Genomic DNA, 14,129 nt, shown 5'->3' on the forward strand with positions numbered 1-14,129 from the left:
GAATTAATAAAAAAAGAACTAGGAAGGCTTTTCGAGGCCTTTTTGAACATGACCCGTACATGTATGGACAAAATAAATTATAAATGGATGCTCCGTCCTTTTCGACAAAAAACAATGACAACGCAACTGGTCACAAGAAACCATATACACGCCTATAACCTTCAGATCATGGAGAAAAAAAAGGGAATTACTTTGAGAATTGAAAAGAATTGGTCAACTAAAAAGCCCCAATTACCAGCAACTTTATTAAAATAGCAAAACAACGCCAACGAAACTGGATAAAACAAGCAAAGATGAAGATGATGCAGAGTGATGCAGAGAATATTCTAAAAGCTCTAAAATCAAACAACACAAGAGAGCTATGGAATCTCCTGAATACCCAAACCAAACTAAAGGAACACATGATCAAAGATGTTCAAGAAACAACATGGCTTGACAATTCTTCAGCTCTTTATAAGAGAAAGGAAATTGATGAGGATGAAAACATGCCTACTAATCAGCAAACAAAATGGCCAGCTACCTGGGAAGAAGATGAAACCTTAGCCATGATAAACAAACTTAATACATCAAGAGCCCCTGGCCAAGATGGCTTATGCAATGCCATCATAAAGCACAAACCAGAGACATAAGCTTCCATATGTTTGCACCTTTTCAACGTTATTGAAGAGACAAAACAGATACCTTTATCATGGAAGTCGGCTACACTCATCCCCATATATGAACAAGGTGATCGGAAATCCCTCAGCAACTATCTGCCTATCACCCTACTAGATCCACTTGCCAAGATTTGTTCCACCCTTTTACTGAAAGGCTCGACAGCCTAATAAAAACACAAGATGACACAATATCAGACAAACAGGTTTTGTGAAGAACACTGGAAGGAACATCAACACCCAGATACTCCTCACCATCACTGGCAACTACAACACTGACGCCACCAGGATTAATGAAATCTTTGCCATCATTCAGGCATGGATGGCCACACACTGCCTCTGCCTGAATGATGAGAAGACCGAGCTCCTCCTAGTCGGGTCCCCCAATAATCTACAGAAAATGAGCCTCGACTATTCCAACTTCACCGTAGATGGCAACATCATTCCAGTTGTGAATAATGTGAAAACTTTATGCTTCTACCTTGACGCCAATACCAACCTCTCCAAACAAGTTAATATGACTGCCTCAGCCACCGCATACATGGGAAAACTAATCAGGGCCTGTAGACCTTTTCTATATACAAACAGCTGCCTCATTCTGGTGAGGTCACTGGTGAGGAAGCTTGACTACTGGAACTGCCTCTACCTTGGTGCCAACCAAGTTATAATCAAGAAACTTCAGATCCTCCAAAATAATGCGCTGAGAGCAGCATTAAATATTCCAAGGAGAGAGCACATCTCCCACATAAGAATAACTTGCAAATGGTTATCCATTCAACAAAAAATAAATTGACCTTAAAACCCTCTGCCTCACCTACAAAGCCCCCCAGCACCTTACCAACAAACACACTCTTAAACCAAACACAAGAATCACCAGATCATCCAATACTCTCAGCCTCATCGTGCCCAGATTCACCGCCAAAAGAGCGGGGGGCTCGAGCTTCACTGTCCTCGCCCTCAACTCTGGAACACCCTGCCACTGAATATTAAACTGACCAAATCCTTCCAATTGTTCAGAAAACTAGTCATTAGCTGGCTTCTGGAGAAGGCAATCCTCAGATAGACTAAGCTCAGTACTAACTGTATATATTGTACATACTCTGAATTGTTTCCTACTACCTGCCTGTACATACCATATATGGCATATTTCCGTCACAATTGTATAACTGCTTTTATACTGTAATTATGTAACCTGTCCTTAAGTGCCCATTCACCCCTGGGTCTGGAGCGCTATACTAAATAAAATAAACAAACAAACAAACAAACAAACAAGATTATCTTGAGTATTATAAAACAAGAATCAATCATGAACAAATGCCTAGTATATGCAGCCTTCATCGATCTACATCTTGCCTTCAACTTGGTTAATCAATTTTAATTGTGGCCAAACTCCAAAGTTGGAATTGTCCGTCTGAAATATTGGAGCCGATAAAACAACTATACTGCAACACTTCCATCAAAATCAGACCATTACAAGATGGAGTTGTTTCTGTCCCACTTCCCACCATGAATGGGCTAAAACAAGAATGTCCACTCGCTGCGACTCTTTTCAATCTGTGCATGTCAGATATTGCAGAGGAACATCGCTTTAGAGCAGCAAATCTGCCAAAACTCAATGCAACTCTGATTCCCTGTATGTCATACGCTGATAATACAGTGATCTTGGACAAAACCCCTTTAAGCCTACAAAGAAGTCTAACCAAGCTAGAAGAATATATGAATAAGAACGACTTACAAATTAACATGAACAAAACAAAAATCATGACCCTGGCTAAAATGCTAAATGATAAAGCAAAAATCAATGCCTTTTTCATTGAGAAGAAGAAACTGGCACTTGAAAAATCGAAGTGGAAAAGGACTGGCGGACAATCGCAAATCGAGGGCTCGCTCCCTGGCACAACAAGGCATCTGTATCCATCATAAACTTGGGAAATTATCTATGAAACCTGTCATCAACTTATATAGACAGAAACTATTGGCAATCCTTACTTATGGGAGTGAATCCATGATAGACCTAGATCAATCGATCTGGCAGGTACTTGAAGAAATATTTTGGTGCAAAATGTTGGCATTGCCCATGGCATATCAGATGCCCTGAATTCGGTGTGAGATAGCAACACAGTCACTCAAGTACATCGCCATCTAGAAACATCTGGATGTCTACAGGAAGACATGTAATGTTGACTATATACCGGTTATCAATATTCTACATCATTGACAGAACTCGATAGCAGATACTGCATTAAATACATGGAAACAAGCAGCAGAAACCAAGCTACACCAATTTGATATCAGCCTGCAAATGCTCATACAGCGGCCACAACAAACAAAAAAGATAATCCTACAAATTGACTGGATGAACATGATTGATCTAAAAATTAAATATCAATTGAATATCAACTGTGAACTTGACATCAGACCGATCAACTGCTTGCCGCAATAACTGCCAATATCTCCAGACCTTCATATCAGAGATCAATTCCTCAGATTGTGCTTAAATCTGCTACCAACTCGAGGAGTACTATTGAAGGCAAGGTAAATCCCAAGAACCCTCGAACACTGTCGATTTTGTGCACAACAGGAAATCATGGAATCACTTTACCAGGCCATAATGGAGTGTCCCGGCCTCACAGATAAATGAAAACTTTTTACAGACATGTTGATTACATCAAAATTCCCTGTTACTCAAAGGAAAGATGGGCCCAGATCCTATTAGGAACTAACAAAAATTGTGTTATAACGATTATTCAGTTTTGGAACAATATCATGCAAACACGTAGAGAAGACTCTATTTAAAATCATTCGCGGACAAAATAACTGTCAATTAGGACAAAGCTTGGTGGAATCTATTAGATAAAGTATTTTTAATGTGTGAAAAATATAAATGAAAAGTTTTGTATAATAAAACAAAATCATTTAATAAAAAATAAAAAAATAAAAAAATATGTATACAGCTATTATGTTATATGTGTCCCTTATCACTCCTCATTCTATGGTTTATTGAATTATGGCACTTCTTGCACTAAGGGAACAATGTCCGATTCCAGATTTGTATGTATCATATTTAATTAATCTTTTGGTACCGGAAAACGTAAGGAAAGAATGCTATTTGTACCCAATTTGAAACACAGCCAATCAGCCTACATGAAGAGCCTTAATTACATATTTCCTTTGGCTGCAAAACCTTACTCACCAATGCAAATCTTGTCTTTTGTATGGCCTGCCTCTGCTCTTGCCCCAGCGGCATAACCTGCCTTCTTCTGAGCTATCCACGACGCATCCCTCATTTGCCCAAACTCTGCCCAGGGTCACACTTGCAGTCTTCAAGGCTTGTTCTTGTTAGGCCACCGTCTCGAGTTCAGACGCTGTCTTCAATGTATTCCCTGAGCCACTCTTTCCGCCAGCTCCCAAAAGATAGTGAATAGTGGCATCCAGCAACAGCCCAAGCAAGGCGCCAGTCTTTCACAACCTCTCAGTTCCATCAAGGAATAACAGGAAAACATTATTTTTATATTGAGGAGCAGAAAAATTTACCTGCCAGTCCCAAGGTTTATCACTTTATTAGATCAGAGGCAGCAGAGCAAGTCTGCTCCACAATCCAAAGATGTTCAACTCACCCCATCAAAAAGCCCAGCCATTGTAGTGCAAATCAAAGTCCAAATCGTTGTTTTACTTCTGTTTTCTCCCTGCACCTTTTAAACCCTTCGCAACCATCACTGCCCAATCATATTGGTCTGTATGTATTCTTTAACATGCTCCCTCCGACTCTGCGATATCACCTGCCACCACCCCTCGTAATTGTTGAGCCTTTACTCTGGCAACCTTTGGATAGCATTCTAGTTCGTCACCCCATCCTGTGCCTGTAGGGATATGCAACATTTGTTACTTCCTTCTAACCTTCCTGCATTTGCCATTGTGTGAATAAGAGTGCTCCTTTCAAGGACCATCGCACTGTTACATCACAAGCTCTGAATTTTTCCTCCACGTTCAGCTTCTTAATACTGCTTTTATTTTTTAAAGCTGCATGTTCAAGCGCCTGCCTCTGAGTCAGCACTGAGGTCAACAAACATATAATTCCATTTCTGGATTTACTTATCAAACATGACAAGGGCAGCCTTTATTCTTCCCTATATCATAAGACCACTGACAGGAACACCAGCTTTCTTTATGATTGTCAACATCTCAAAGCTCACAGTCAGCTTCTCAGGGTGAGACATAACTTCACCTTTAAGGATGACTTCAGTTGCCATGCTAATGCTAATGCCATGCCATGCCATGCTATTGCCATGCCATGCCATGCTAATGCAATGATTGCTAGGCTTAGCGATAGGGGTTATCGCCGCAAACTCTTGAAGAATTTTGCAAAGCGTGCTTTTCACACGGATTGAGACACACTCCTTCTGACATGACAGAGGCCCACTTCTGATGGCTGTTTAATTTGTGTAACCACTTTTTCATCTAAGACGGCACGCAACTGTTTTTTTGACAACTGGTCAAAAAACATTGGAACCTAGTAAGCAGTACAGGCTGCACATCTAAATCCTCTCTGTTTACCTTAAAGTGTGGCCACAACACCGGAGACTATCTGGTCCATTCCAGGCTTATTCAGGAACATGTTAGGACTACAACTATCCTTGACTGTTGGAATCCCCCACGTCATCCTATTGTCATTTCACCCTGTTGTTCTTGCTCTGCATCTTACACACGCTTGACAAGCTCAGTGTTTGTTTACAATGAAGTCACCTGGCTTTTGAAAACTGTTCCTCAATTAATTGATACATAGACTGATGTTAATTCCACTCTAAACCTCACCCACTGGGGCACCACAGATACAAGACTACTGCATAAGCAATCACCTATTTGGTAGGCGCTTCACGCATCTGAAACGACCACAAATAAAATATTCAAAATACAGTGTGACCCAAGGACCATTATCTCTGTAAATTGCAAAAGTGAATCCAATCCTCATATGTAGCCACCCCTGAAGAGGTCCCGCTAATTGTATCAAGTCATGAAGTGGGACAACACATGTCAGGCACAAATCAGTTGCATCTTGAACAACTGCTTTACTCAACCACTCAGTGGTAATATGTGCCACAGATTAGTGGCATGGTTATAACAAGATGAGCCCAAGAACAAGTATCTAAATGAGCAAAAGAAAAGAGTAAGATTCAGGGAGACGTCTTTTAGTTCCAGTGAAGGTAGCAGCAATGTTGAAACAGGTACCAGCTCTAGAGGTTATAATTCACGCTACCTGGCAAGAAGAAATAATTTCCAGGGGAGAAGAGGTGGCAACCGACCAAATCGAGGAAGAAGTGGAAGTGGTGATTTTTTTTTTTTAGAGGGGCAACCAGACATGGGACATGGAACCAAGAGTAACACGGAGCATGACAGCCTTGTGGTAAACCTTTCAACATATACACCCACTAAAGAAGAACATAGAGTGGTAGAACAAGGTATGGGGTTTGTAATGCATGCAAATAACAGCACATCTGTACAGATTCCAAAGGAAGCAAACATTGGTGTTTTATTGGCAGTGTTTAAAAGCAGCTATCTCGAAATGGGTGTAAGGTACAGCTTTTCTCAGCAACAAGTCAGTAAAATTAGTATCATTTTTAAAAGCATTTAGCAAAACTTTTTTTAGCAGCAAGCCAGCAAAATGGGCTTTAGTTTCAAAGACATGTAGTAAAAGTGTGCAGTCATTTTAAAATGGAAAAAAATAAAAAGTGCATATTTACAAATTGAATGCTTTTATATTTGTGTGAAACTTCATTGGAAATATGTAACCAACTAACAACTAAAATAAAGTCCACTAACCAATTAACTGTCCCAATTAACTTTATAATGCAGTTCAGTAGGCACAGTTTGAAAGTCATTTCATTTTGTGTTTTTCCATGGGGAGATGCACAATTGAAAAAAAACAAAACAAAAGGGCTGTTTGTTTTGTGCAAGGTTTTTTTTGTGCAGGCTAAGAACTCCCATTGTCCTCGCAAGAAATTGCTTGTTACATAAAATCCCTTGTAATGTGATTGGTAAAAATCAAGGGGTGGCATAACTACGTCAGAAGAGGCTGCTCTAAGTTTGACAGACAGGGAGAGGTAATTTGATCATCTGGACTAGGGGGTGTAGTCAGTAATTCCAGAAATTCAAATGCTGTGGGTGCCTCTCTGGATGCGGGCTCGGGGAATGCAGTTTTCAAAACAGCTGGCAGGCCATGTAGAAGGGGTGTCGGGCTGCTGGCATCGAAGTAGAAGGAATTCCGAAGGCTGCACCCGGGTGGCTATGTGAGGGAGGTTTTCATATATAAAGCTCCGGCAGCAAGAGATTCAGACTTTGCACATTTTGGTGAGTTAGGTCATAATTGAGGTGTGCGTAAAACAAAATAAATGAAAGACGATGCACTTATTGGCAGACAGTGTAGTGAGTTAGGTTTAAAAGAAATGTGTCATGTTTCTCTCTGTATTTCTGCAATGGGTAAGACAGTGATGCACACTAAGTTCATTTTGCAATGTGTTTTAATTTATATCTCTTTCTTGCTGCATTTGCTTCAGAAAAATTGCATACACTGTTTTTATTTCTTCAATTTTGCCATGTGTTGTTTTCTTTCTATCTCTCAGAGAGTCAGAACTGGGCTCGCTGTTGGTAAGAACATGTAACTCTGAGATTATGTGATGTATTGTTTTATCTTTATATTAGTGCAACATAATAGTGGTAATCAAACCATAATAGCATAAAAGAGAAAACAGAACAAGGCTGTTGTTCGGTTTTGTGTTTTATTTTTGTCTGTGACGATCGCTGTGTTAGTGGGAAAGTCAGTGGGTGATCCGAGTATCATACCACTGTGGTAAAAAATGTGCTACCTCATTTTTCATCTGGGACAATGTTAGTTAAAAGAGTCAATACATGCAGATGATACAGATAGAGTGTGCGTGAATGGCCTTTTCTCTGAATGCTGAAGAGAAAGCAGTGTCATCTAAGGCACATAGGTTACTGGATGTAAATAAGTCAGTAACATGAGCTACATGCAATAAGTTGCATTCTGAATAAACTCACTGGGTTCCCTGAAGCTGTGCTAGGTCCAAGGGTCCTTCATAGTCAGCCAAGGGGTATCCCAGTTATGGCAAGGGAATTTGTAGTATTATGGGGCGGTAGTATAAAAGACATGCTCATCACTATACCACAAAAATAAGATACCACTAAAAATTACCGCCAATATAAGCTAACACTATATTATCACCAAAATAGGGTAATACTGAACTACCTCTAATGTAAAGGCCAGTTTACCGCCAACATACCAGCAAAATACCACAGTAAGAAAATACTGCCAAATCCAGAATTTGCCCCAAAAGGCAAAACCTCCTACAGTAACCACCAATTCACATAACACATTTCTGTTCTGTCAAGAATGTTTGGTTTCAATCGAAAAGTCCATTTAAGAAATGTTTTACAGGCAAAGGACCTGAAGAGAAGGTAACAGATGTGGCCCTCCATAAAAAATAAACAGTTTGTGTAACATTGCAGGCACAAAGCAAGGGTCTTTAAGAGTGTTAGGAGATATAGAGACACGTGAACAATGTGACATAGGGGCATCAACCTTCCAAAATATTAATAATAAAGAACATCAGGCAATGAACAACCAGTTGAATAACGGGATGATTGTAATTTGTAAGGCAGCTATGGGTGGTGCAATTGTAATCCAAAACAGATCCATTTATGTGCAAGAATGTGAGAGACAATCAATGGATGCTACATGCTATTAAAAGTTGATCAGTGACCCGACAGAATGACTGAAACAATTCTGCAATTATATACACTTCCAAAGATTCCCAAATCAATAATAGATGCCCCTGGCTGCCCAATTGTATCTGGAGTGAACTCAACTTTGGAACCCTTGTCGAGATTTGTGGATGCCTTTATCCAACCTATGGTCAGAAAAATGTCCTCTTATGTTCAAGATATCAAATAGATAATTAAAGAAATAGAGGGAATACATTTTAATCCTGAAGAATAACCCCTATTAGGATTGATATGATATGATATTTTCTTTATAGTGCACCTATACAAAAGGGTTTCAAGTTGCAACGAGGCAGGGGAGAGAAGAAGGGGGGACAAGAATGATCTTACTTGGCCCAATGACATTGAGAACATGCAAGTGCGGGGGAGAGGGAAGAGGAGAAGTGCCAGGGGAAGGGGAGGAGGAGAAAGTGCAAGAAATGGGATCAAACATTGAAAAAGCAAGTACAGTGTTACGGAGACTTCTCACACAAGTGCTAAATTCCCTCTACCTTAGAGCCCTCCAGCTCTTTTGCTATATTTTGGGACTTTAAACTTTTCATTTTCAATGTGTTTTACTTTTGTGTTATTTGTATATGGAGTTTAAAAACAACTCCATATGCATCATCTGTTTCTGTGTGTCACAAAGCACCTTCAGTGCAGTGGCACAGGGGTGTCTTTCATACTCCCCAAGGTTTAAATACCTTCTCTGGGACAGACTACTGTCTCCCAGAGCATGTAAAATTAAATTGGCTTTACTAATCTCTTTAAATTTACAGACCCAGCACACACTGGGCCTCATTACGAGTCAGGCGTTAAGGGTTTTACGGCGCCGTAAACGGCGCCGACCCTTAACGCCTGATTACAAGGTCCCTTTGCGGGATGGTGATTTTAACGCCTACTTTTTGCAGGCGTTAAAAACCATGCCGCAAAGGAACCTTGGTGCTAAGTACGGTGCCGCAATTTGCGGCACCGTACTTAGCGCCTTCCCCATTCCCATTATGCCCTATGGGGCTAAAATGGGAATAGGGAAGGGCCATGGCGGAAGGGGGAATTACCACTCCGCCAACCTCGGAATGGGGTGGTAATTCCCCATTCCGCCATGGCGGAGTCGGAGAGTTACCGGCATGGTCCAGGGTGCTATTAGCACCATGGTCCATCCGCCTGGGTCGTAATGAGGCCCACTATCTTTCTATAGAGGGCTGGAGGGGTTGCCTAGCTTCCCTGAGTCAAAACACTCATGTAACAGTCAAATGTTACCCTTTCCTAGTTTAAATGGCTGGTGGCAGTGGTTTAGATCAAACTACCATGATTGTTGCCGGCCGCGAACAACGGTAGCTAAAAATCGGGTCAGCCATGTTTTTCAGTCATCTTTTTTCGCCATTTCTTTTAGGAAAGGTCCTTCTTGTGTTTGTCGCCGCGCGTCAAAACAGGTTTGGTCCCTTTGTTCATTGGCCTTTGGCAGGCTTCAGTGCTGAAGCCCTCCTCTAGTGCCTGAGTGTCTGGGGAGGACAGGATGTGAGGGAAGTGCCCAAAACTCCCTTTGCTTAGTCTCCTAGGGGACCTGAATGAACTCTGGCATGATTGGCTGGCTGGCTGTCTGGCAAGGACAGCCACCCTGCTGTGTGAGTGACAGCCAGGCTGGAATGAATGGGGGAAACCTGGGACTTGGAAAGCAGAGTCGACCACTGGAATGAAAGAAGCAAAGACGAGCTGAAGGAAGAGGACTACTGCAAATCCTGTACGACTGGTGAAGCCCTGCTGCAGGTACGAATTGCCTGAAACTCCATCGACAGAGAAGCCCTTCAAGGTTAACTTCTTCCCTTGAGTTTGGTGGGAACAACCAACTCACAAGCCACCTGGACACCGTCCCCATCTGGTCAAATTTTCTACAGAGTGCTGTTGAAAACCAGATAGCCAGAGGGAAGGAAACCAGCTTGTGGACTTTTAGGCACTCACACATTAAACCAAAGTCTTGCTAAGCTTTTGGCCACATCCCTGGGCAGTGCAGGAACCTCCCGACATCCTCCATCTTGTCCCCACGACTGCAGCTCAGGAACAGCGAGATCTGCTCGAACTGCCAGGAATAACTTCCTCAGCTACAGCTCTTCTTCACTTTCAAGGTACTGTGCAAACATGGTCCGGATATCTTCTCGACCATTGTGAAAGTTTGTGGAAACTTTCTCAACTTTGAAAGCTTGTCCTTCCCTAAAGATTCATCTAACTTTTTGCCTATCCAAATTCTTCTAAACTCTGTGGCAACGACTTAACCATTTACTACCAGAACAGTGCTATCCTATACAAAGACTCTGAACCATTGAATTTGGCCGAGGCCTATGAACTGAATTGCTGGTTGTAGTTTACTGAAACCCTTTGCCCTGCCTATGCAAGTATTTGTGCTGTCTTTTCTTATAAGCTTTTCTTATTACCCCTTTTTAAAGTATCTGAAGTGCTATTTTGCTCCCACTTCAGGGGAGCTAATCTTGTTCATTTACTTATCGGTTGTGTATTTGTGCTTTATTATTGTATGATATTGAGCTGCTGTTGCTAGTGTAATCTTTTCAAACTGACTATGTAAATAAATGTATAATCTTTGACCAAGAAACCTTGAGTTAGTGTGTGTTTGAAACACTGTAATTGTTGGTCCTTTGTGTAACTTGTTCTACTGCTCATTTTACTCCAGGGTCGGATTGGGACAAGATATAGGCCCGGTCACCCAAAAAAAACTGTCCCACCCCATGCTTCAAAAAACTGGCCCACCCCTCACCTCACGACCCTTGAACTCTGATGACATCACCGGAAGTGATGTCATTTGAGCCCACCCCAAAGTGACATCCGGGAAGCGATGAAACACGACCTTTCACCCCTTGACAAAACAGGAAGTGGCATCAAATTGCATTGTTCCTAAGTACCCTAAATTACTGTGAATCCAAGCAGATGTCCAAGGCCAAATGATAATATGTTATGGTATAGCACTGACGCTTAAGCTCTTTTTTATAGAACTAATATGCATACAATATCACCCAACCTGTGTTGGTACTCATTTATCAACCTAAGAAGGATGAAAATCTTTTTGAAAAAAAAATTGAAAAAAAAAATATTTTGCATTTTTTTTTCTTTCCAAACCGGCCCGGGCATGGCCAGAAACCGGCCCCCACTCCCGGATTTTGGCTCGGCCACAGGCCGAGGGGCCTATCTGACCCTGCTTTACTCTTGAGATAAGTCTGGCTGCTCAGCCATTGCTACCACTTTACTGTGTAGTACAGGTTTGTACCAAAGGTGAAATTGTACTTGCCCTTGTAGTCTTAATTGTGTGTAGTGTTCCCAAAGGGTACTGCAAATGATTATTCCTAACACGGGTGTACAGCGGTGAGGATAAAGTATACTTGTTACATTTAGAGTGCTACTTTTACCTTTGTTCAAATAATCCTCACAAGGCTAAGGAACACTAGAGAAGCAATTGTTTCATCATGACTGATATGGAAAGCTACAGACAGGAGACCCTAGTCACTTTAACAGTTGATCAATTGAGAGATATGTGTAAAGCTAGGAATCTCACTGTATTGGCTTCTTATATATAGGATAAGACCTGGAGGTACTCATTTCCAGTCTTAAAAATGAATACTTTCCCACGATCTCAAGTATGCCAAAGCTAGTGATAAAGTTGAGGCATTTAACCTTAGGTGCAATCACCATAGCCTTGGTTTTGTCCAGATTAATGTGAAGATCATTTACGACAGTGTAATTTACCAATATGTCGAACACAGCCTAAGCTCCACTGTAAGTATGATTAAACAGTACTAAGTCGTCTGCGTACAACATACAAGGAATGGTCCGCCTCACAATTATTGGACAACAACCAGTTACCTGGTTAAAGTGCCGGGGCAGATCTGACATATTATTGTTGTACAACAGGAGTGCAAGGGTCGGCCTTGTTTGACCCCCAAGTGGGTACAAACAGGGGTTGTTAATCTATCCTGGTCATCCAGGCACACCCGTACCTGCATATTATAGTGGAGCCCTTAAGTATACTCAGTAGCCACTGGTTGCACGCCCATTGTTCTATCTTGGACCATAGCTTCTCACGGCACACTACATCGAAGGCCACCTGGAAGTCCACAAAGATGGTATACAAAGTTGACCCTGCGGGTGACATAGCTTCTCTATACAGTGTGCCCATGAGCCTAATCTTATGGACGGTGCCACACCCCAGGCGAAAACCTGTCTGTGTGAAGCTTAATATTTGGGCTTCATCCACCCAGTGCTGCAAGGCCTTGGCCCTCATTCTGACTCAGGCGTTAAGGGGTTTACAGCGCCGTAAACGGCGCCGACCCTTAACGCCTGATTACAAGGTTGCCTTTGCGGGATGGCTTTTAACGGCTGCTTTTTTGCAGCCGTTAAAATCCATGCCGAAAAGGGACCTTGGCGATAATTACGGCACCGTAATTTACAGTGCCGTAATTATCGCCTTTCCCCATTCCCATTATGCCCTATGGGGTGAAAATGGGAATGGGGAAGGGTAAAATGGGAAATGAGGATTTACCGCCTCACTCACCTTGGAATGGGGCGGTAAATCCGCCAACCACCATGGCGTAAACGTAGTTTACGCCATGGTGGTAAGGGTACGACCCAGGCGGTAACTTACCGCCTGGGTCGTAATGAGGGCCCTTGAGTACATATGTGGTGAAAAGTTTTCCAGTAGAATCGAATCAGAATGGCAGCCTGTAGTTAGCTGGCAAAACTCGATCTACATTTATGTAGACCATTGCTAACAGAGACTGTGGCCATGATATCGGAATGACCTGAGCTGAGCATACTTTATCAAAGAGGGTTTTGAGGATGGTTACCCACTTCGTAGGGTTCTGCTTCTGAACTTTGTTGGCAAGACCATTAGGCCCCGTAGCCCTGTAGTTATTGAGTTTCCCAATTTTACCTTCAATTTCTCCCTCAATGATAATCAAGAGCCAACCCCCAATCAAAAATTGGGAGTGGGAGGCCATGTAGGGGATACCACAATCCCCCTTAATATGATTGAGCCACTCAGTCTCCTGGATAGGGTTAAGAAAACGTGCCCTACTATCCCCTTTAGCTTTAGTGAACAGGGTCCAAATGTCCTTAGTATTACCTTTCCTGAGCATTGACATGATATTTTACCAATGTGTATTTTTTTTATTGAACACTCCAGTCCTTAAGCCAACCCCTATAGCTGTTCTTAATACATCACACTCAACTGTGCTTCTCCGGCCTCAACCTCGTAGCCTCATGCACAGCTCTGATTTCTGGGTGCATGCTTCACTTGACGCCCCGAATATACCTGTCAAATGTACTATTAGTCGTATTACTGGTCAACAGATGCCCCATAAGGCATTTGCCAGTTTGTGTAGCTGGTTGTTTTAGCCATGCTTCCATCTCGTTACAGTTCACAGCACCCTGGGACTCTAGGTCCTCACCCTTGAGCATGTTAACTGTGATCCCCACCTTTTGAAGATTCCTGCTTGTCCAACATATCAGGTTCCCAGCATGGTTAGGATGCATGTCAGTACACCAGCGGGAAACCCCCTGTTTAGATGTTTTATCGTCCAGATTAATAGTGAGGGACAACGTACCATGGTCACTGTAGTCAAAAGCAATAACTCCAAGATCTTGTACGGCCAAAAGGCATGCATTGCTCCCAAAGAAATAATCCAGTGTAGCCTGACGTTT

Source organism: Ambystoma mexicanum, chromosome 7q, assembly GCF_040938575.1.
Source record: "Ambystoma mexicanum isolate Mex_15411 chromosome 7q, UKY_AmexF1_1, whole genome shotgun sequence".
NCBI classification, from domain to species: domain Eukaryota; kingdom Metazoa; phylum Chordata; class Amphibia; order Caudata; family Ambystomatidae; genus Ambystoma; species Ambystoma mexicanum.